The 25,987-nt window shown below is 45.5% G+C and overlaps 1 pseudogene; it reads right to left on the bottom strand.

Moving 5' to 3' along the window:
* Positions 1-1,150: 1,150 nt before the first annotated feature.
* On the bottom strand, positions 1,151-1,268 carry LOC126238468 (5S ribosomal RNA; annotated as a pseudogene).
* Between the last annotated feature and the right edge of the window lie 24,719 nt (positions 1,269-25,987).

A 25,987-nucleotide genomic window follows, 5' to 3' on the forward strand; every position in this document is an offset into this window, starting at 1 on the left:
AATGGAATTGTTTGTTCAAGTTTCAATGAATAGAAAATTTTAACATCGCTTGTTTGAAGTTTCCTGCACGATGTTTCAATCTAATGACCAGTCTTAGAATCATATGAAGGAATGGGCACTGGAGATCACCATAAGCAACTTCCTACATTTGCTACTGTTTTCGTTGTGCGACATGCGGTTGTGCATTTGTAAATATTCTGAGATCTACACATTTAAGTGGAGTAAAAGGTATTAAAGCTATTTGGAATTTATTGTTAACGCTACAGTTACAGAATTTTATGGTGAGCAAAATGCTATACACTTTAAAAATTACATAATGAGTGGACCTTTGAATCATACTTTGCCAATGGTGTACCACTTTGTACCTTGAACATGTGATATTTGCATTCGAACTGAGTTTCAGTAATGACTTAAACCTAAGTACCCTAAGGACATCACACACATCCATGCCCGAGGCAGGATTCGAACCTGCGACCGTAGCAGCAGCGCAGTTCTGGACTGAAGCGCCTAGAACCTCTCGGCCACAACGGCTGGCTGACCCTTAAAAATTAAATTATTTCACCAAAAAAGTCTGTAGTTATTGAAATAACACAATAGATAATGAAGTTTTACACAGTAACAATATGGTGAATTACTCTCCTCTTTATGGGTAATCATTCGCCGAAATTTAATGAGGAATGTTGTGGATATTTCACTCTGGTTTTATTGCTGGTGCGGCGCAATCGCTAATGAGTGTGCTATATCAGATCAATTTTCTCGGGATTAGTGACAGATACCTCTACCAAAGTCTAAAGCAAAATTCAATATGTTTGCTAAATTTCATAGGCAACAACATATTATGTAATACCACCAAACGCAAAATCATAGCGACCTCCATTTTTCATTGCGCACTTTCGAATTTCGTGCAGTGTTCACTTTCATATAAATATCACAATACTTATGCACTCAGCACTCCGTCATCAGGCCACAAGTGGCCCATCGGGACCATCCGACCACCGTGTCATCCTCAGTTGAGGATATGGATAGGAGGGGCGAGTGATCAGCACACCGCTCTCCCGGTCATTACGATGGTTTTCTTTCACCGGAGCCGCTACCATTCGGTCGAGTAGCTCCTCAATTGGCATCACGAGGCTGAGTGCACCCCGAAAAATGGCAACAGCACATGGCGGCCCTGATGGTCACCCATCCAAGTGTCAGCCACGACCGACAGCGCTTAACTTCGGTGATCTGACGGGAACCGGTGTATCCACTGCGGCAAGGCCGTTGCCCCCAATACATATGACCATTAATGAAATGATGGTCACATCATTATGAAGCTGACATATAAAACTGTAAGTGACCCAAAAACCAATCTCTTTTACCAAACAGTTTCTGTTAAATCGTTTGAGAAAGATTGCAGGGTGCGCTCCTCGATTCTGACATCGCTGACTGGCCAAAAGGTGGGCAACACCTACCGGCCGCCCCTTCCAAACAAACGGATGAACTCGCCCAGCACTCTGGACGAAAACTGGTCACTGCGCATCGGCCACCGTGTCCCGTGCAAGCTATGGCGCCTGTTCTCGCTTGTGTCTACACAGAGTGTGGCTGCTTGCTGTACAAGCAGTGAGAGCATGCAGCCAGACTTCAAATGGTTCAAATGGCTCTGAGCACTATGGGACTTAACATCTGAGGTCATCAGTCGCCTAGAACTCGGAACTACTTAAACCTAACCAACCTAAGGACATCAAACACATCCATGCCCGAGGCAGGATTCGACCTGCGACCGTAGCAGTCGCGCGGTTCTGGACTGAAGCTCCTAGAACCGTTCGGCCACCGCGCCCGGCTAGCAGCCAGACTCCACCGGAAAAAAATTGTTCGCGCCCTCTCAGCATGCCAGTTTCGCGCATGCGATTCGTGTTTTGTTTGCAGCGGGTTCTTCAATATTTTGGAAGCTGTTGCAGTTCCCGTGTTCTACTACTTCATGTTCACACTTCAATGTTAATTGTAGGGAAAGCGTTTTACTGATTCTTAGAAAATCACCTTCACTTGTGGATGTGCAAAATAACTGCAGTTGGTTGAAATTTGAAACGTATAACTTCCATTTATTCCAGATGTCCAGCGAATCAGAATTGGATTTTCTGGCTAGTGACGAGGATTTGGAAGTGTAACATAGTCCCAAAAGACAAAAAGAAACCGAAATCATTTCGAGAATATGGTGCCCTAGTATAGCGACATAAAAAATAATACGAACACTTTTTTGAAATTATTGAACAAAGTATCTTACCTTCTCAAACTTTCCGACTCGGTAGGCACTGGCTCTTACTACCCATATCAACTGTCGATCCACAGCTAAGCGCGGGAATCTAACCATAAATGGGACAAGAAGCGTTTAACCAGAGCAAACACCAAACACGGCTTTTCGCGTCACCGTAGCTACGCATGCGCAGCGAGGCCTTTTTAGCCCTTGAAGGTAGTTCTTTGACAGCTACTTGGATGAACATTGTGAAACTACTCAAAGTCGATCGAAAAAACGCTCTCTACGTTCTGTACGTAAGAAAAATTTAGGCACTAGATTTTTCATTCAGATATCGCATTTGAAAGTTAGTTGTTTATGAGATTATTGTGTAAAGAGGAGACTGCATGAAAAGACACGTTTAGGAATTCGGCGGTATGAAATGAAATGTCGTGTGACGAGGGCCTCCCGTCGGGTAGACCGTTCGCCTGGTGCAAGTCTTTCGATTTGACGCCACTTCGGCGACTTGCGCGTCGATGGGGATGAAATGATGATGAGTAGGACAACTCAACACCCAGTTCCTGAGCGGAGGAAATCTCCGACCCAGCCGAGAATCGAACCCGGGCCCATTGGATTGACAGTCTATCGCACTGACCACTCATCTACCGGGGGCGGACATTCGGCGGTAGGATCGTGGGATTCACACTCAACGCCGTGCTAGATTTCAAATTACCCATGTGACTAATGCCCAAAAGGAACAGACATAGTGCACGTTTGGCTGTTGCATGGTCATACAGCCACCTCACGCAGACTGTGTACAGAAATGAGCTTGTATGCAGAAAGAAAAGTGTACACTACTACAGAAGGTGATGTTGCGACCTCCTTTGTGTGACAGCAGGTCCACAGTGCGATTCCGTTTAAGACGCTGAAGGTGTTCATCAGGAGTACGGCGGGGTATGGTCGTACCCTAGAATGAATGCTGGAAGCACTTTTCATCTCTTACATTTCATTTACCAACTTTTTTTTGTCATCAGTCTTCTGACGGATTTCATGCGGCCCGCCACGAATTCCTCTCCTGTGCTAACCTCTTCATCTCAGAGTAGCACTTGAAACCTACGTCCTAAATTATTTGCTGGATGTATTCCAATCTCTGTCTTCCTCTAAAGTTTTTGCCCTCAACAGCTCCCTCTAGTACCATGGAAGTCATTCCCTCATATCTTAACAGATGTCCTATCATCCTGTGTTTTCCACATTTTCCCTTTATCTCCGATTCTGTGTAGGATCTCCTCATCCTTACCTTATCAGACCCCCGAATTTTCAACATTCGTATGTAGCACCACATCTTAAAAGCTTCGATTCTCTTCTGTCCCGATTTTCCAACAGTCCATGTATCACTACCATACAATGCTGTACTCCAGACGCACATTCACAGAAATTTCGTCCTCAAGGCCGATATTTGATATTAGTAGACTTCTCTTGGCCAGGAATGCCTTTTTTTGTCATAGCTAGTCTACTTTTGACATCCTCCTAGCTCTGTCCGTCATTGGTTATTTTACTGCCTAGGCAGCAGAATGCCTTAACTTCATCGACTTCGTGACCATCAGTCCTGATGTTAAGTGTCTCGCTGTTCTCATTTCTACTACTTCTTATTACCTTCGTCTTTCTTCGATTTACTCTCAATCCATACTGTCTACTCACTAGACTGTTAATTCCGTACAGCAGATCATGTAATTCTTCTTCACTTTCACTCAGCATAGCAATGTCATCAGCGAATCGTATCATTCACATCCTTTCACCTTGAATTTCAATTCCCTCCTGATCCTTTATTTCCATCACGGCTTCCTCGATGTACAGATTGAACAGCAGAGGCGAAAGGCTACATCCTTCTCTTACATCCTTTTAATACGATCACTTCGTTCTTGGTCGTCCACTCTTATTATTTCCTCTTGTCTGTTGTACATATTGTGTATGACCCGTCTCTCCCGATAGCTTACCCTTAATTTTTTCAGAATTTCGAACATCTTGCACTATTTTTCATTGTCGAATGCTTTTTCCAGGTCAACAAATCCTATGAACGTGTCTTGATTTTTCTTTAGTCTTGCTTCCATTATTAACCGAAACGTCAGAATTGCCTCTCTCGTGCCTTTACCTTTCCTAAAGCCAAACTGATCGTCATCTATCGCATCCTCAATTTTCTTTTCCATTCTTCTGTATATTATTCTTGTCAGCAACTTAGGTGGATGAGCTGTTTAGCTGATTGTGCGATAATTCTCGCACTTGTCAGCTCTTGCCGTCTTCGTAATTCTGCGAATGATGCTTTTCCGAAAGTCAGATGGTATGTCGCCAGATTCATACATTCTACACACCAACATGAATAGTCGTTTTGTTTCCACTTCCTCCAATTATTTTAGAAATTCTGATGGAATGTTATCTATTCCTTCTGCCTTATCTGATCTTAAGTCCTCCAAAGCTCTTTTAATTTCTGATTCTAATACTAGATCCCCTATCTCTTCCAAACCGACTCCTGTTTCTTCTTCTACCACATCAGACAAATCCTCCCCCTCATACAGGCTTTCAATGTATTCCTTCCATCTATCCGCTCTCTCCTCTGCATTTACCAGAGGAATTGCCGTTGCACTCTTAATGTTATCACCCTTGCTTTTAGTGTCACCGAAGGTTGTTTTGACTCTCCTGTATGCTGAGTCTATCCTTCCGATAATCATTTCTTTTCGGATGTCTTCACACTTCTCCTGCCGGCATTTCGTATTAGCTTCCCTGCATTTCCTGTTTATTTCATTCATCAGAGACTTTTATTACTCTCTTCCTGAGTTTCCCGGAACATTATGTACTACCTCCTTTCATCGATCAAATGAAGTATTTCTTTTGTTACCCATGGTTTCTTCGCAATTGCCTTCTTTGTACCCATGTTTTCCTTCCTAACTTCTTTGATGGCCCTTTTCAGAGATGTCCATTCCTCTTCAACTATACTGTCTACTGAGTTATTCCTCATTGCTGTATCTATAGCCTTAGAGAACTTTAAGCTTTCTCGTCATTCCTTCGTACTTCTGTATCCCGCTTCTTTGCGTATTGATTCTTCCTGACTAATGTCTTAAGCCTCAGCCTACTCTCCATCACTACTATATTATTTTCTGAGTCTATATCTGCTCCTGCCTTACAGTCAAGTGCCTGATTTGGGAATCTCTGTCCGACCATGATGTAATCTAACTGAAATCTTCCCGTATCTCCAAGACTTTTCCAAGTAGACCTCCTCCTCTTGTGATATTTCTAGCTGAAACTTGTTACAAAACTCAATTAGTCTTTTTCCTCTCTCATTCCTTGTCCCAAGCCCATGTTCTCCTGTAACCTTTTGTTCTACTCTTTCCGCTACAATGGCATTCCAGCCCCCCATGAGTATTAGATACATACTGTATTACCCCTACGATATCCTCATACGCTTTCTCTATCTCTTCAGCTTCAGCTTACGACGTCGGCGTGTATACCTGAACTATCATTGCCGTTGTTGGTTTGCTGTCGATTCTGATAGGAACAATTCTGTCATTGAAATGTTCACTGTAACACAGTCACTGCGCTACCTTCCTGTTCATAACGAATCCCACTCCCGTTATACCATTTTCTGCTGCTGTTGATATTGCCCTATACGCATCTGACCAGAAAACCTTGTCTTTTTTCCGCTTCACTTCACTGACCCCTACTATACCTAGATTGAGCCTTTTCGTTTCCCTTTTCAGATTTTCTAGTTTCCCTACAACATTCAAGCTTCTGACATTCCACCCCCCCGACTCATAGAACGTTATCCTTTCGTTGATTATTCAGTCTTTCTCTCATGGTAACCTCCCCCTTGGCATTCCCCTCCCAGAGATCCGAATAGGGACTACTTCGGAATCTTTTGCCAATGGAGAGATCATCATGACACTTCTTCAATTACAGGCCACATGTCCTGTAGATACACGTTACGTGTCTTTAATGCAGTGGTTTCCATTGCCTTCTGCATCCTCATGCCGTTGATCATAGTTGATTCTTCCGCCTTTAGGGGCAATTTCCCACCCCTAGGGCAAGAGAGTGCCCTGAACCTCTGTCCGCTCCTCCACTCTCTTGACAAGGCCGTTGGTAGAATAAGGGTGACTTCTTATGCCGAAAGTCTTCGGCCACCAATGCTGATTATTTATCGAAATCTAAGCAGCGGCGGAATTCGAACCCGGGACCGAAGACTTTTGGTGTATGAATCAAAGACGCTACCGCTAGACCAGAATTAAAACACAGGACGCACAAACAAGCGTACTGAGAATCGTGTGGTCGCCAACGACCGTCACAAATGAATCGCTGACTATACAATCACTCAGTATACGCAAAATTACCCTGGGATCACTGACCACTGTGCCGAGGATGTTGGATCTTCTCTCCCGGCAGCGTAAAAATATTTATAGCTGAATAACTTTTTTTCGAAAAATCAACACAGCGCATCGACACAACAACACTAATTTTTCCTATTATTTTTTTTCTAAACGACAATATATTCGTTTTTTTGTTATAAAAGTAAGCAATTGAACCTCAGTGTATTTTATGTGGGCGTAATCTTTTATGGTCGTTTTCCATACAAATAGGTGTATGACCGTATAATGATTTGATCTAACGATGATGCTCCTTCTACTGTTGGTGGGTGAACCGTCCTTATGAAGTCTGCCAAAAGTGCGGCCAAATGTCGGAAGTTTTATCAAAGAACTACGTAGCCACACAGTCAGAAAAGTTTTCATGCCGTGGCATATTTACCGTCAGTGAGACGAATCGTATGTTTGACGACTGTCCAAAGTGCGTAAAGATGCGTCATGTAAAAAAGGTTAAAAGTATATTGACTGATCCCAGATCAGTGACGTCAAAAATTCTATGAAGTGTTGAATATACGATGTCAAGCAATGTACAGGTGTGGACACACATAGGGAAACAACAAAAACGCAACACATTATCAAACATAATACGGTGTAGTAAAACCGTTGCATTCAAAACTACTTCCAGTTGTCTCAGAGTAGATCCTGTACGGTTTTCAAGGCATTTTTAATAGCATTCTACACGCAAAATAGCGGCAACAATGATTGAGATGGATAACGATTCCGTGCCCTTCTCTGCGAAGTACACGACGGAGCCTCAGCAATATTGAGATCTGGTGACTGTGAGCTGCGGCGGCCAGAGGATTTGCGACACTTCATCCTTCTGATCACAAAAGCAGTTTTGGAAGATGCGGGCTGAGTGAACAGTGGCCCTGAGTAGTCTTGGAACCCAGCATCACCACCGGGGGACAAACATTGCACAATGGGATAGCTGATCGGCCAAAATGGTCATATAATCCTCGGTAGTAATGCGAACTTACAGAATAATAATGGTGCCAGCGAAATGTTACTGCCGGCCGCGGTGGTCTCGCGGTTCTAGGCGCGCAGTCAGAAACCGCGCGACTGCTACGGTCGCAGGTTCGAATCCTGCCTCGGGCATGGATGTGTGTGATGTCCTTAGGTTAGTTAGGTTTAACTAGTTCTAAGTTCTAGGGGACTGATGACCTAAGATGTTAAGTCCCATAGTGCTCGGAGCCATTTGAACCATTTGAAATGTTACTCTTTTGGGACGTTAACTTGCCCAGAACTTGGAAACAGTGATAAAAAAGACTTATCCGACTAAATGACAGTACACCATTGCTCCATAGTCCAGCTTTTATGGTTTCGGCGTTACGTTTTCCTATTACGGGCATTTTCGTCACCGATGAGTGGTTTCAGAGTTCCAGCTTGCCTTAAAAGCTCCTGCTTATGGAGCTGCCTTGGTGTTTTGGTGCTGAAAGGGTTCGCGAATGCGACACTCAGTTCTGCAGCTGTCACCTTTTAGTTTTCCTCACACTCCTCGTCAATGACCGTCTGTCACGGTCACAAAACACACAATTTCGTCCTCTTTGCGACTACCCGGATGATGTTTTTCGACTTTCCCTGCATGCAGTGTATGCAAGGGTTGTCCAGAAAGTAAGTTCCGATCGGTCGAGAAATGGGAACCACTGGGAAAATCCGGTAAAGCTATGCACAGATGTGTTGGCCAGTGTCTCTAATACACCCGTCGATCGTGTCGCGTCGCTCTTTTCAGTTTTGAGTGAACGGTGAGCACGTAAAGATGCGTAGGGAATAGCGACTCCCGTCAAGTATGAGGGCCTGGTTAGATATTTCGCCTGTGTCACTGCCCACAACTGTCGAGCAGTTCCTTCTTCATGCCAATTCTCTCCGTAATTGGTTCCCCCTGAGTCTCATCTCTGCTCACAAGAACCACTATCTATGAAGACAAAATTTTTCCACAGACGACAAGCTGCAGACCAGTGCAGATAACTGGTCGAAAGCACAGACGGCTGCTTTCTATGACGAGGATATTGGAAAGTTGATACAACACTACGACAAAACTCGAAGTTGGAGCGGCGACTATGTAAAGAAGTAGGTGGAAGGTGTACCTAACTGTTGCAAATAAAACGCTTCTGGTTTTCACTATGGTTTCCATTTCGCTACCGATCGGAACTTACTTTTTGGACAACCCTCGTATCTTCGATACGGTGTCTCTTGAAGCACCACACACTTCGGCTCGCTTGGTGGCGGAAGCACTCACTGTACGAGAACCACCAATTTGCCCACATCTGAATTCACGTAACTCCGACGTAATGAACTCACAACGACACAGTACACTGCTCTGGCCACGACTGACACTTTGAGCGTGTTGAGGACATTATACAAGTGCCATTCCTGGTTAAATACAACAGTGCAACCTGCAGGCTTGACTAACATCTGTATTTCTGTTGAAGCACGCACTTCACGTGTTGTTTCGACATTTTTGTCAAATTCCTGTTTGTAATATGACTGAGTATTTCTTGATGGTAAGGACTCATTATGTTATCTTGGATCTAGAGCCATCGATAGATATAGAAGTAATTTCAGGAGTGCCCCAGGGAAGGATGTCAGGACCATTATTGTTAAAGTTGTACAGTGACAGGGAAAAATCACAACACCAACGAGTGTACGGTTGTTTCTACATCTGAAAGATGATGGGCTATTTAATTTTCACGCCAGTCTCATAAGAGTGGCACTAGAAGCGCTTCTATGATTATGCTAATCAGATTTGCTTCAGATACACGCTGTAACTGTCGTGGGCGTTAGCTACCTTTCAGACTGTTCATGGTAAGTTGGTGTTAGTCAAGAATTCCATGAAGCTGACAAAGACGCCATTATCAGCATCTCACTGAATTTGAACGACGTCGTGTAATAGTTACGAAAAAGCTGGATATCGCTTCTGCGATATTGCTGAAAGACTTGGCAGAAATACAACCACTGTACATGATCTGCGGTAGCAAGAAGACCGGGCTTCGGAAGGCTACGTGGCACAATAGAGAGGGAAGAGCATCGTGTGCGGTGTACGGCTCTGGCGTGTCTTTCTGCAACTGTAGCAGCAATATGAGCAGTAGTTGGCACCACACTGACACAACGAACTGTTGCAAATCAGTTACTTCGAGCACATCTTCGAACCAGACGCCCTATAGCGTATTCTCCACTGACCCGAAACTACCGCCATTTGCGACTTCAGTTGTGTCATGCGAGAGCTCATCTGAGGGCCGGGTGGAAGCTGGCTATGCTTCGGTACCAGTGCTGGTCGTGTATTGGTTAGAAGGTGGCCAGTTGAGGGCCTGCAATCAGTCTGTCTGCGTGCTAGACAAACTAGACTTATACCGGAGTTATGGTCTGGGGTGCGATTTCTTATGACAGCAGGAACACTCTCGCGGTTCTCCCATGCATCATGACTGCAAATTTGTACATCAATCTGGTGATTCGACCTGTTGTGCTGCCATTCATGAACAGAATACAAGTAGTGTTTTCCAGCAGGATAATACCAGCCCTCATACCGCTATTGTAACCCAACGTAATCTCCAGAGTGTCGTCATGTTGCCTTGGTCTTCTCGATAACCAGATCTATCTCTAATAGAGCACATATGGGACATCATAGAAGGCCAACACCAGTGTCATCCACAAACAGCGTTAAGCGTGCCTGTATTCACCGACCTCATCTAACACCATCCCACAAACTGAGATCAGGCACCTGTACAACACAATGCCTGTTCATTCGCACGCTTGCATTCAACATTTTGGCGGTTACACCGCCTATTAATGTACCAGAATTTCACATTTTTAATGGCTTATCTGGCGCTTATATTGACCTGTGATCTTGGAATGTGCATAACAATGATTTTTCCTAGAAAAATTTATTCTCGAAATTTCATTACTCTACATGAAATATTTTTTGTGTAGCGAATTTTTCCGTTAATGTATATTAATTACCTTGCGGCAGTATTAACAGTGTCTTCACAATTTTCGCAGGTGATGCAATTATCTATAAAATATCTGCCTCCAAAAATTTGTAAGGATATCACTTAGGCTCGGTTTTAGATAAAACAAGTTACAGGCGTCGGTTTATTCTTGGGTTACTGGACATGAAAAGGAGATTGTTTACAAAACACTCGTGCCACCCATCCTGGAATATCCACAAATTGTGTAGGACAAGTACCAAATAGCTGATACTGAAGGTAGAAAAAGAAGGGAAGTACAATTGGTCACAGTATGTTTGACCTATGCAAGAGCGCCTTGGAGATGGTAAAGGAATCTGACATGCCACACGCCTGGAAGCAGATGCAAACTATCCATTGAAAGTATATTGAGAACGTTTCTAGAACCAGCTTTCAGTGAGGAATCTAGGAATGTATTACAACTCCCCTACAAACCGCTCTGGTAGGGATAGCGAAGAAAATATTAGACTTATTACAGCGCGCATGAAGACTTTAGAACAACCATTCTTTCCGCGTTATATTTGAGAAATGAACGAGAAGAAACCCTATTTGCAGGAATCGGTATGGCTGTGGATGCAGATGTAAGTTCAGTTCACATGAGAAATCTGTATATTTTCCGAACAAAGATTGTTGGTTGATGTTTTGTTACTTCTTTGCAAAAAGATTAAAACAGAAAGACTATTCACTAAAGTTGCAGCTACTTGAAATTTCATTGCGATGATACGCTCTGAAATACTATGAATATCTGTGTGAGCTTTTTCAAGCGTTTTATGGCACAAACAAAGAACGACATGGATTTAATGACTTAATGCAATATCAGAGCGTCATTTGCACTCGCCATCAGCGTGTAAGGAAACGCCGTTTGCCACGTAAAGTTTTCCCTTCGTTACAGTACGACCAAATAGAGGAATTTTCCCTCTGGAGTGCCTGCAAGCGGTAAACCTTTAACTGCTGCTCGTTAAAAATAATGAACCGGCTGCCAAACGGTAACCAGAAACGTGTTTTCAGTAATTCGACGCGTTTTTTTGATTACATTCCGTTAACAGTTTTATCAGGCTGTGTGTTTCACAACAACAGCGAAATAGAATTGCGGGAAGAAAACGAGGCAATAAGAATAATTAGCTGTATCCGGTGTATCAGTTATAACAGGGCGAGTTTATCAAGTGATGTAATGATAGTTTACACAAAGACGAACAATGTTCTGGCACTTTCAATGTGATTTTAGACCATCGTCAGTTCTGCAGATTGTATATTGAAACCTTCAAAAAATGTAAATGCCTCATTGAAGCATTTTAACATAGGTAACGAAACAACGACTGTATTAACTCGTAGTGTATCAGAGTAATCACGGTGGTAAAGTCTCTTTTGATGTGATAAATTATAATTTCTCTTCCTGGCCCCTCAAGTCAAAAGTAGACTGGAGGAGGAAAGGCCCCAAATATATATTTTGAAATGATAAAAAAAACGTCTACTCGTGAAACAGGGAGACTTCAGTGGACGGTGAGATAATAATACGAGGCGAAAGAATGCAAGCAAAATGACAACTTGACCGCTGGAGCACAGCAATTTGTCATGTGCAAGTACGATAGGAAAGAAATTTCGCATGGAAATACACATGACAGTGAAGTTAGCTATAATCCTGAATTTGTATCTGAGACTGTATGAAATATGATTACGGAATAATAAAGTTATGGTCGCTGGATAAAAAGTGAGCAAAATTTAACGGTAGTCAACTACTGGATTGAAATTCATAATACGTAACAATAGTAAATGTGTATGCACACATAAGCGGGACAAAAACCACATGTGCGAACCTGAATGGAAAGGCCACGTATTACAATATGACTAAGTTAATTATTAGTGGACTGAAATTCTTTGCAATTAGTAAAACCCTTGTACTGGTTACCTACTTGCTGTATGTTACCCAAGATGCTGTAAGCAACATCACTTACTGCAATTCTATTTGCCGTCAGCATTTGCGAAGCAACTAGCCACGATTAATCACTATTTTATAATAACTATTACTTTGTAAAAGTTTGTCATAGTTTAATTAACTGCCAACCGACACTTTTGCACGCCATTGTCAAAAAATAATCACATGAATTATTTGCAAACAAACAACAAAAAATATAATAATCATTTTAATTAAAATTGAATATTCACTTTAATTTATCAGCAGTTGGAAGGTACTCTTACATTGCACTATTTTTTTCTTAAATACTGATAAGATTCAGTACAAGCACTGCAATGTACAATGAACTTTCCTTACAAACAATTCTGTAGGAGGAACATCGGCAACTGAGCATTATACCAGAGGATGAAAATATCGCTACAATTTTAAGGTTCTTTTGTTTAACACACGGCCGGTCTCAGGGTCTTATGTGCCCATCTTCAGGTAGTTTAGCTTGTTGCTGTGACCCCAAGCGCAGCGGTGGACGAGTACAGGACGCGGTGTGCTTCTAACTAGCGCAGAGATCCTTGGTAGCAGAGTTCGTTGGTAGTACACAGCGTCTTGTATTCGTCCACCGCGGCGCTCGGGGCCACAGCACCAAGCTATGCCACCTGAAAATGGGCGCATAAGAACCCGAAACAGGTGGTGCGTTAAAAAAATAAAAATAAAAAAAAACCTTACAACTGTAGCGTATTTTCAACCTCTGGTAACTTTAGTTAGTTACTAGTGCCTATAGTTTCATAAACTAATTGTATTCAAGTTAACTGGCAAATGCAATAAAATTTCTCTCAGTTGAAATACTCTGGCGGAAAAGAGTCGTAACTCAAAAAAAAAAAAAAAAAAGTGATTAATGTAGGCTAGTGAAATTTCGGGAATACATTTGTCTAGTTAACATACTTAAGTGATTAACATCGTAAGATCTCAGATCAATGTAAGCGTGAGATAAGTCATGGCAAACATGTTATGCTAGTACACTAAGACCAGGGGGAACCACCAGAATGTTGAATACAAGCATGCCAACGTGCTTGCTTTGTATTGTACACACGCCGGATTTTAGTCTGTGGGATGGAGTTCCATGCCTGCTGCACTTGTCGGTTAATATAGGGACGGTAAATACTGTTTATGGATGATGATGTTCAATATGCGCTCGATTGAAGACATATCTGTTCATCGTGCAGGCTAAGACAACATGTCGACACTCTGTAGATCATGTTGGATTAAAACAGCGTTATCTGGGCGATAGTTATCCTGTTGAAAAACAGTACCTGAATGCTGTTCATAAATGGCAGCACAACAGGTCCGGTCACCAGGATGACGGACAAATTTGCAGTCAGGTACATGAGATAACCACCCCGATGGAGGTAACCACTGCACTGTGGCAGGTAGACAGCCTGTCTCCTCCTAGTCAACACACGGCCATCACTGGCACCGAGGGAGACCAGCTTACATCAGAAAACATAAGTCCTCCACCCTGCCCTCCTATGAGCTCTCGCTTACAGCGCTGAAGTTGTCGGTGGTTTGGGATCCCCGGAACCCACTGTACAGAACGTTTGACACCGATCTGTGCTTGAAGTAACCGATTGTAACAATTCGTTGTGTCATTGTGGTGGCAACAGAAGCCAAAATTGCTACTTCAGAATCATTACGATGCGCCATAGCCTTATGTCGTACACGACGGTCTTCCTTCGCAGGAGGGCTTCTGTGAAGTTTGGAAGGTAGGAGACGAGGTACTGGCATAATTGAAGCTGTGAATGCGGGTCGTGAGTCGTGCTTGGGTAGCTCAGTTGGTAGAGCACCTGCCGGCGAAAGGCAAAGGTCCTGACTTGTTTCAATCTGCCAGGAAGTTTCATATCAGCGCACATTCCGCTGCAGAGTGAAAGTCTCATTCTAGTCACTACAGTGGCTACATTACTGCCAAGTCTTTCTGCAGTATCGCAGAAGGAACACCCAGTTTGTCGCAGGCCTGTTACACGATCTCGTTAGAACTGAGCTACACTCATGCTCATAAATTAAGGATAATTTGCAGAATGTGGTGCCACACAACGTGGCACTTCACAAAACTGGCGCTAATAGCTTAGTCACATAGGGACCACACACAACACAGATCTGTAAGTCAACGGTATTGGTGATGAGTTGAGAAAACCGTCCCGAAACACATGTGCTACAAAACGCCACTGTTTCCAGCGCATGTACCCCGACATCAATATGGGATACGAACACCATGCACACGTACACAGGTCGCACAACTGGTTGACATACTCGGGATCAGGTGGTCGAGCAGCTGCTGGGGTAGAGCCTCCCATTCTTGCACCAGTGCCTGTCGGAGCTTCTGAAGTGTCCTAGGGGTGTGAAGACGTGCAGCGATACGTCAACCGAGAACATCCAAGACGAACTCAATGGGGTTTAGGTCTGGAGAACAGGCAGGCCACTCCATTCGCCTGATATCTTCTGTTTCAAGGTACTCCTCCACGATGGCAGCTCGGTGGGGCCGTGCCTTATCATCCATCAGGAGGAAGGTGGGACCCACTGCACCCTGAAGAGGCGGACATACTGGTGCAAAATGACGTCCCGATACAGTTCCTCTGTGTACGTGCACCAATCACAATCCCACCCCAGACCATCAAACCACGACCTCAGAATAGGCTCTGAGCACTATGCGACTTAACTTCTGAGGTCATCAGTCGCCTAGAACTTAGAACTAATTAAACGTAACTAACCTAAGGACATCACACACATCAGTGCCCGAGGCAGGATTCGAACCTGTGACCGTAGCGGTCGCTCGGCTCCAGACTGTAGCGCCTAGAACTGCACGGCCACTCCGGCCGGCACCACCACCTCCATACAGGTTCCTTTCAAGGACATTAAGGAGTTGGTATCTGGTTCCTGGTTCACACCATATGAAAACCCGGCGAGACTCACTGTTCAGACTATACCTGGACTCGTCCGTGAACAAAACCTGGGACCACTGTTCCAATGACCATGTACTGTGTTTTTGACACCAGGCTTTACGGGCTCTCCTGTGAGCAAGGGTCATTGGAATGCACCTTGCAGGTCTCCGGGCGAATAAACCATGGCTGTTGAGTCGTCTGTAGACTGTGTGCCTGGAGACAACTGTTCCAGTGACTGCAGTAAGGTCCCCAGAAAGGCTACCTGCAGTACTCCGTGGACGTCTGCGGTCACTGATGATGAGATATTGGTCTTCTTGTGGTGTTGCACAGTGTGGACGTCCCGTACTGTAGAGCCTGGACACGTATCCTGTCTGCTGGAATCGTTGCCATAATCTTGAGATCACACTTTGTGGCACACGGAGAGCTACAACCTGCTGTGTTTGACCAGCCTCCAGTCGCCCTAGTATTCCACCCCTCATAACGTCATCAATATGTGTTCTTTGAGTCATTTTCAACACACAGTCACCATTAGTACGTTTGAAACCGTCTGCACACTTACTCGCTGCACCGTACTGTGACATGTACCAACACACCTCTGTGTATGTGGACTGCTGCCAGCGCCACCGTGCGACGACTGCAGTCAAACGCACAGCATGGTCATACCCCGAGGTGATTTAAACCCGCAAACCGCCCACCAGAGCGCTGTTTCACCATGTATCAGCATTATTCTTAATTTTCGAGCATGAGTGTAGATGCTGATAATGGCGTTTCTATCGCTTAATGGAATTCTTGACTAACATCAACTCACCACGTCCAATCTCAAAGGTAACTAACGTTTACGACAGTTAGAGCGTTATTTAAAGCAAGCGTGACTTATAACCTCATTGTGGCGTTACTAGCCTCTCTTCTGCGACTGGGAAAAAAAATTGAACAGCTATCATCATTCAGATGTAGAAACACCCCTACCAACTTTCGTTTATGTCGCACAAATCATGGGTGTTGCGATTTTTTTTTCCATCAGTGTAGTATTGTCTCTTCCACTTACGATTTACTCGTTAATAATGGTGAAAGAATAGAACGCTTCTGGTGCTCAATGGAGAGCGATAATGAGCGACACTCAAGTCAATTAGAGTTAAACTAAAAACACTGTAATGCGGCTTGCCGCGTAGGCGGCCGGCGGGCGTCTAACGCGCCCCCAATAAACCGCGAGCCTGCGGCCCTCCCGCAACTCACGCCCGTATCGGACACACAGCCACACAACGGGCTGACATTGCTAACACATAACTAACAAGCTAACTCGCTCGATGTTGCTTTGAAGTGAGTTGCAAGAGGCGCGACGTAATGCTAATAAATAATCGCAACAGGCTCTGCTTCAGTAACGAGCAACATTTAATAGTTTTTGTCACCCTTCGTCCAGTACTTCCCTTACTAGTTCCTTTCCTTCTGCATGCTTTTTACTGTGATCAGGTATGTGCACGCTCAACCATTTACAACGCCTTGCCATATTAAAACACCATTTCGACAATACACGCTCCGTAATGCCCTTGAGTTTCGTCACACTGCATCCATACTCCACCACCAATAACTTGCAACTACCAACTGCTTCCCCTTCTGCGCCGTGTCGCACCCAACGATATTTTTGCCACACGTGAAACATACTCTTTGAGGTTTATGCAACGCAAATTTATCTGACTTCGGTAGCGTTTCTACCTAAAAATTTTGAAATATTACTTTTCATCAGTTTTTCATAAATACAGTACAGTTTTTTGAAGTAGTGAACCAGTAAAAAATTAACGAAGGTAAGGGGCCAAAGAAATTACATCAAAATTGCAGTATTAATTAACTGGTAATTTTGAGATACTGTGTTTTAGTGTCATGGAGTGTAGTACTAAGTGATGGGCAATTGGTCCTGATTTTGACCCCAAAGAACGTTGACATCCGAGCAAGCTGGTCGGTATGAGGACGACCATCACCGTTAGATCCATTATATCTTCATAATCTGGCGTGTAGGGTATGTTACACTGACAAACAGATGCTCCGTTGTTTACCTAAATTCGTATCTACAACAGAAGAGAACTCTCCTAATCGTAAACTTTTGCTAATGCTTTATACCAGTCCTACACACAAAAAGCAGTGCTTCGGTCAGTCTGACAATATCAGGCACTGGTTCTGTTGTTCTGTTAGTTACACAGTTGATGTATATGTTTTTTTTGGGCTAACACAGTGTACTGCCATATGAGCAGGATAATCGTTCTGTCCCCACTTCACCACGCTACTAACTACTATCTTTTCTCGCTGTGCAGTGTTATCAGCCAGTAATTTGGGTCTGTTGACTTACGCGTATCGAACTAACTATAAACGGTCATGTAGGCATTTCCTACAGCATTTGTTTGCAGTATTGTTACAACAGGTTCTTTCGGCCAAGCATCTCTTCGTTGTCTTTCACAACAGGGTAACTCTTTACACTGTACATCTCACGCAAATCTGAAATCGGATACTCCCTATGCGATTAACTTGCCGCAACGGCCATGTTGATTATTCGGAATTCTTTATACGTATTGGATATGCCCTTTTCTTTGAAAGTGCTAATATGGCATTACCGGGTAAGAGTCTCATCCAGTTTCGACAGAAATGGAGAGTAAGTAAAATATTTTTGGACCTGACTGTGAACAGTTTGAAGATGAAGCAGTGAATTAGCAAAGTAACGAATTATACGATTGTAACTCAATCCCTGACGACACAGATTCGTTGCTTTTTTTAAATAAATAATTATTTGTAAAGCGTCCACGGCCGTGCCAGGGTGGATGCACCGGTTCCCGTCAGCTCACCGAAATCAATTGGTGGTCGGGCGTGGCCAGTACTTAGACAGGTGACCCTCCGGGTACGCCGCTTTCTGTTGACAGTTTGCTTTTATGACAGAAGGGAAAGGAGGGGTGCTGGCGTAAGGTCGCTGATGGCCAGTCTTTGTGCCAATGGCTCGCAGTCAGTACTAAACTTCTCCTCAGTGTCACAAAAGTGAGGGCAAAGCGACACTGTTGACGGCGATCCGTCCATCGTATGTGAACGTTAAGCTCGGCTGACCTGTAGATTCTCGTCGATAGCAGTATGTTACGTACGGACACTGGGTTTCAGCCTCTGCCTTCTCCAACATGACCACGACACTACACTAAACACGCACGCATTACAGTCATCTACTTCCAACAGATAAACTTACGTACATAGCTCTCCGCGAATGAAAGGCGTCTACGGGTATGAAGCATACGACAGATCTTTCCAAATAGGCATTTGAACCTGCCCTTTGTGGTCTCCCAGGCATTCATGCCATAGGATTTCACTTTACTTTTTTTTCTAGTTTCAAAGGTTTCTTCACAATACAATCTAGGTATGGGGGTAGCATCTTTCATGTATAACCAAAACGTCTTCGGTCCCGGGTTAGAACCACGTCACTGCATAATTTTTGAATAAAAATCACCAGCAATGGTGGTCAATAACTTCCGCATAAGAAGTCGCCCTCATTCCGCCAACGGCATTGTCAAAGACGGCGGAGGAGCGGACAGAGTTTCAGGGCACTCTCTTTTCCTTGGGGTGAGAGGCTGCACCTAAAAGTTGAAGAATCGGCAATGATCAACGGCATGAGGATGCAGATGGAAATGGAAACCACTACATTAAAGACACATAATGTGTCTTCTCACAACATGTGGGCTGCAGTTGAAAAAGTGTCATGATGATCTCCCCGCTGGCAAAGGATTTCGGACTATCCCCCATTCGGATCTGCGGGATGAGACTGCCAAGAGGGAGATGAACGTGAGAGATTGAAAAACCAACGAAAAGTTAACGCCCTAAGAGTCGAGGTGTGGAATGTCAGAAGTTTGAGCGTGATACGGAATCTAGAAAATCTGAAAAGGGAAAGCTAAGTCTCAATCTAAATTTTGTGGGGGTCAGCGAAGTGAATTGGAAAGAAGGCAAGGATTCCTGGCCAGATGAATATAGGTTAATATCAACAGCATCAGAGACGAGATCAGGATTCTAAATGAAGATGAAGTTAGGGCAGATACTGAGTTACTCTGAACAGTTCGTTGACAGGGTTGTTCTGATCAGAATCGACAGCAAACCAGAGCCGACAGCAATAGTTCAGGTATATACGCTGACGTCGCTTGCAGAGGATGAAAAGACAGAGAAAGTATATGAGTGTATCGACTGGGTAAGGGGGGATGAAAATCTAATAGTCGTGAAGGATTGGAATCCAGTTATAGGGGAGGGAGTAGAAGGAAGGAGTCATTACGAAAAAAATAAATAGGAAGTGCTGAGAAGCTAAGACAAAATGCCTGCATGAAAATGTGAAGAAATCTAAAAAGAAATGATTCTCGGAAGGACGGATTCATTCAAATCAGCTTTCAGTGAAATGTAAAGCAAGGATTGTAACATTAAGAGTGCAATGGGAATTCCACAGAAGAGAGAACATACACTGAAGGCCTCTACGAGGTGGAATACTTCTCGGATGACGTGATAGAAGAAGAAACAGACGCCGACAGGGAAGAGGTAGGAGATCCAGTATTATAATCGGAGTCTAAAAGAGATTTGGATGATTTAAGATCAAATAATTCAGAAAGGATACATAACATTCCATCGGAAATTCTAAAATAATTTTTGAAAGTGGCAACAAAACGAATGTTCACGCTGGTGTGCATAACGTATGAGACTGGCGACATACCAGCGGACTTTGGGTAAAAACGTCATCCACACAGTTCCGAAGATTTTAAGAGGCAAGAATTGCGAGAATTGCCACAATCAGCTTCTGACAAGAATATTATACGAAAGCATGGAAAAGAAATTTGAGGATGTGCTAGATGACGATTAGTTTGGCTTTAGAAAAGGTAAAGACACGAGAGGGGAGTTCTGACGTAGTGGTTGATAATGGAAGCTAGACTGAAGAAGACTCAGAACATGATCATTGGATTTGTCGACCCTGAAAGAGCAGTCGACAACGTAAAATATTGCAAGTTCCAGAATGAGATTTTCACTCTGCAGCGGAGTGTGCGCTGATATGAAACTTTTTTTTTAGGAGGGCGGGGAGGGCAGAGTGATCAGGGGTCGTAACCCGAGGCCTGGTCACAGTGCCCCCTCGCCCGTCAAGGAATCAGGGATGGTAAGGGGAAATCTTTTGTGGGAATTTTTTATTTGTTTATTTATTTTTATTTACTGTTTTTAATATATTCTCAATTTGGTTTTACTTTATAGCACAACAAAAATAAGTGTACCTAGCACCACATCGTGCTCTGAGTAAAGAAAACAATATCTCGGCACGTTCCTACACCGAGGTAATGTATATGGCGAAAACGAAAAAAAAGTGCTGCGTACATGCTGCAGAAGGGTGTGTCGCTACTCTCCTTACGCTTCATCATCCAGGTACGTCTTCACGTATGTCGTTTGCTTTCCACCGAGAATCGAACTTAGTCTTGTCAGCTCACTCAATGGGTGTCTTCTCCTACCTGTTGATGATCCAGCTACGTGGAGGGTCGTGTAGAGCACTCCCTAAGAAATTAGAAAAATACTGTCTGTATTTTGGGTTCCGTACGATCTTGCAATGACGTTCTTGTAGTTAGTTCCAAAAGTCGAATACATCTTTAGGTCCATCGTGAAATAAGTAGTGTACCGCATGCGCACTGATCCACGTGACAGCGTTGGTCTTGGTGCGCGGGAAATACTGTTGATCCGGAAATAGTAGAAACCGAGGTGTAATGTGTTCCGGAGTCACTCGTAGAAAATACGACAAAATTTGCCTCACCATTACCATACGTCTTCTGACGCGCCACATGTGAGACGGTGTTCGTCCATGTCTGGCATACCGCAGTCTACACATAGAGGCGATTCCGCCATGTTTATCTTGTGGAGGCGTGATCGGGTGATCTGTTTACCATTGACTGTGATGTACCATGTGGATCGGACGTCTGTGGCCAGTGTAACCGCGTGAATCGCCTGCCACACCACCTTCCAATTAACCTGAAGGCTTTTGGTCTCCACGATGTTTGGTGGGCGCCTCTGCTGTAGGACATGATATATATCCCGCGCCGACGCCCGTTTCGTCGGTGGTACTGAGATACGGACATATCTGTGTTCCCGAAGTAGTAGAAGGTTGGGGGGGGGGGGTATGTCTTGCGTCGTCAGTGGGGGCATAAGGGAGGGTGTAGCTAAGGACTCCAACAGCAAACTTGTGGTGGCGCCACAGCTTGATGTGTGAGCTGACACACAGGGCCACAGCTCTGCCGTGGACATGGACTAGACCAAGACCTCCCCTTTCTGGGGGAAGGGTCAGCGACTCATAACTGACTTTGAAGAGCATGCCTGTGCTGACGTAGGCTCCGAATGCCGCTAATAGACGTGGAGCTATCACGCGCTATGTGTGGAAGGCGCGATGCGAGATAAACATTGACAAAGTGTGTCCTTTGTAGAATGTCGAGGGTCCGCAGACGAAGGTTGAAGATCTGGACCCGAATTTGTTGTAATAAGCGGCGGTAGTTAAGAGCCGCAGTGCGCCGTATGTCGTCGTGAAACTCTATTCCGAGACATTTGATAGTGCCACGAAGCTGTAGGGGTTCGACACACGCTAGGGTCAACCCGTCTCCTATGGCCATGGCGACCGATTTGGCGACGTTGAGACAGCTGCCGGAAGCCACACCGTACGTGGTAATCAATTCTAGTGCTCTGATGACATCGTCGCGAGTGCGGAACACGAGAACCAGGTCGTCTGCATATGCTGCACAGCGAAATGTGACGTCACGTAGTGTAAGACCGGTGAGGCTTTGACGGAGGCCACAGAGGAGCGGTTCCAGTGCCAGAGCATATAGTAACGTCGGCAAGGGGCAGCCTTGACGCACGGAGCGGAAAATCGGGAGGGACTGCGAGAGACGCCCGTTAACGAGCACTTTGGAAGTCGCCCCTCGGAGGAGGCGCATCACGACGTCTGTTAATTGCTGTGGGTACTGCATGTGCTGGAAAATGGACGTTAAGTACGCGTGATCCACTCGATCAAAAGCTTGGCTAAAATCTAGTGATGCCAGCGCTCCCGGGATGCGGCGTGCCCTGGCTAGGGCTATTAAGTCACGGTACGACACAGTGCTGTGTGGATGTTGTTGTTACCCCCTAGGGAAGTCTGATCTGATGAGATGACGTAAGGTAGGATCGCTCGTAGACGGTTTCCTAATAGTCTGGTGAATATCTTCATGTCGCAGTTGACGAGTGTTAGCGGGTGGTAATCTTGTATTCGAGCCCCACCTTTAGGTTTGCGAACCGGTATAATTATTCTTTCTACGAAGGTCGCAGGGAGCGGCGCCGCGGGGGACATAAGCTCCCGACAAATTTCTGTCAACGCGGGAGCCAGTAAATACTGGAAAGTTCTACAAAACTCCACAGGGAGCCCGTCGGGGCCAGGAGACTTATTCGCCGCTCCTTTACCTATGGCGTCGATAACTTCGTCTTCCGTAATGTCGTTCAATAATTCAGTTTGTAAATCCTGTGGGACAGTGCCGTAAACCAGTTGTGAGACTGCTGTCATCGTCGTCGGGTCGGAACATTGAGCAGAATAAAGTCGTGCGTAATGGTCGAAGAAGGCTGCAGCAATATCGCGTTGTGTGGTGTGATGACGGCTGTCCTCAGTGGTGATGGCATGTATCAGCGCCCGTCTTCGCAGTGTACGTTCTCGGATGACGTGGTACATGGTGCGTCGTTCCGTTGCGAGTCTGTCTTGTCTTCGCGCTCGGACGATCGTCCCTTCGAGGTGTCGGCGCATATGGGCCACGATACTGTGCCTTCGCACGCTGAACTGTCAACAGTCGTTCCGGTATGGGTGGCAAGGAGGCGCATTCACGAACGATGGTGAAATAAAAATCGAGAGTCTGCCGCCTCCAAGCAGCAGTCTCACGACGATACGTAATAAAGGTTCTCCGTAGGGCCGGCTTGGCGCAGGTTAACCACCAACTAATCGATGTAGGATACGTCAGGAGGCGGCGGACGCACGAACTCCACGTGTCTTCGATGGCGCGTCGACAATCCGGAGAAGCGAGAAGAGCCAGGTTTTATTTCCAGGGATACCGGCTGCGCCACACCCGTTGGCGACGAAGGGTGACGGCACATATATAGGCCTCGTGATCAGAAAAGGCTACTGTCCACACCTCCGCGTCACTCACCGTTGCCGCGAGAGAACGGGAGACGTAAATCCTATCGATGCGACTAGACGAGTGACTCGTGAAATGGGTGTATCCCGGTCCATTTCCTCGGACATGTTCCCATGTATCTACCAGCTGGAGATCGCCGATGAGCGTCCCAAGTTCGGGGCACGGTGAATGGCGTGGCAGCTGATCTTTAGGTGCTTGGGTGCAATTGAAATCGCCTCCTAATATCAAGTCATCGTGCCTGCCCTGAAAAAGCGGTGCTATTCCTTCAGCGAAGAAGAGCGATCGGGCACGACGGCGATTCGTTCCGGAAGGTGCGTACACATTGATAAACCGAACGCCTTGCACCGTTACGGACATTCCTCTAGCGTCGGGGAGATATCGGACTTCGTCCGCCTCGAGGCCCTCTCTGAGGAGAACTGCGACTCCACTGTTAGTTGGCGAGGCGTGGGACACATGAGCCGTATAACCATACATACCCGGGAAATCGGCGACGAAGACTTCTTGGAGAAAGACAATGCCAACGTCTGCTGCATTGAGCATGTCTTGGAGCAGCGACAACTTCGTACGTGGCCGAATGGTGTTAATGTTGATGGTCGTTAATCGATAGGTCTGCAGATCGTCTCCTGCGGTGGGGGCCGTCGTCAGTGTCGCCGTAAAAGGTGGTGCCTGTAATCTGCAGGCCGCGTCCGGGCCGGGATCTGTTGCTACTCGGGAGGGGCCGAGGTGTGGGAGGAGAGACCCCTCTCCTCATCTTCCACAGCGGGCGTAGAATAGTCTTCGATATCATCCGCCCAAGGTCCGTAAGTTAACGGTGGCTGCGGTAGAACACTTGTGGGCTGAGTGACTACGGGTGAATTCGCAGTTGTTTCTGGTTGTGTACCAACGGCGGTCTCTGTGCTTGCCATCTGTTTGCCCGAGAGAGCGAAATCGGGTTTGTCAAAATCAGACAAAGTGACAGGTGAGGGCGATCCTGTGTCATCCATTCTCCTCGTCGTCTCGTCGGCCGTCCGGTCGTCAACTGGAGAAGACGTCCGCTGGAGACAATCGTCTGAGGGTGTGCGACGTCGCTTTTTATGTTTTCTAGGTGACCTTTGTTTTCGGACGTGGGTTTATGTGTCCGAAAGAGTTTGTGGTTCCCGTATCGCATCCCCCTCAGAGGGAAAGGCAGAGGTCGGTACAATCCTAGCGTCGACTTCCATTCTCTCGTCCGAATCTTCATGAGGAGTCGATGGGCGTCGTTCTTCAATCTCTTCGGACACAGTAATGTTGTTGGTCAATCCAGGACTGGCGACAGGTGTGCATTCTAACGCTTCCTGTCTACCAAGTGGTTTGTCGTCTGTCATGATGGTCGATCGTGTCACCCCAGCGTAACTGAGGGGGAGGGCCGTGAGCGTAGGAGATGGCGCCGTGTCATGTAATGGAATTTGTGTAACCCGACGTTGAATACACGCCGAGCGCACATGACCCTCCTGGCCGCAACCAGAACAAGTACGAGGTTGTCCGTCGTACATTACTATTGCTCGACAGCCACCTATGACCAAGTAGGATGTTACATGTTTCTTTAATTCAGTTTTCACTTGTCTGACGCCGTTGAGGTCCTGGTACGTCACGAAGGTGTTCCATTTTTCGGCCACCTGGCTAATTACCGTCCCATAAAGGCGGAAAGCTGAGGTAACGACGTCCGGTGGCACTTCGAAAGGGAGTTCGAAGACTCTTAGTGTGCGTAATTCTAGTCCAGCATGGTCAACAGTAACCTCTCCGATGTGATCGTTGGAGTGTTTGAACTTGAGAGTGTTCGCGCATCTGTTCACAACTGCGTGACATAACTCGTCATCGATCACCTTGACGTAAACGACGCTACTTGTGATGAATAGGTGGATACCGATGGTGTGCTGTGTTGGTATTTGAACTTCGTCACGGATGAATCGTTCGACTTCGAAGGCTCTTGGTCGTGCGTAGTCGAGCTGGAAGCTGATCTTGATGGTAGCTTTTCTGTATGAATGAGCCATGGCGACTCAATGTCAACGGACGCGAGTATTAGCTGCGGCGAGGAAGTAAACAAACTACGCGCGCTCGCGACTCTGCGGACGGGACGTAAACAAGACGTCCTCGCCGCTCACCGGCCGAAAGCAGACTGAGACTCGAACTCGGGGCCTTTGCCTTTCGCGGGCAAGTGCTCTACCAACTGAGCTACCCAAGCACGACTCACGCCCCGTCCTCACAGCTTTACTTCCTGTCTACCAAGTGGTTTGTCGTCTGTCATGATTTGGCTCCGGCTACAGAAGCTCTCCTGCGAACCTTGCAGAACTAACAATCCTGAAGGCAAGGATATTGCGGAGACATGGCTTAGCCACAGCCTGGGGGATGTTTCCAGAGTGAGATTTTCACTCTGCAGCGGAT

The sequence above is a fragment of the Schistocerca nitens genome, chromosome 2 (assembly GCF_023898315.1).
Source record: "Schistocerca nitens isolate TAMUIC-IGC-003100 chromosome 2, iqSchNite1.1, whole genome shotgun sequence".
In the NCBI taxonomy this organism is placed as follows: domain Eukaryota; kingdom Metazoa; phylum Arthropoda; class Insecta; order Orthoptera; family Acrididae; genus Schistocerca; species Schistocerca nitens.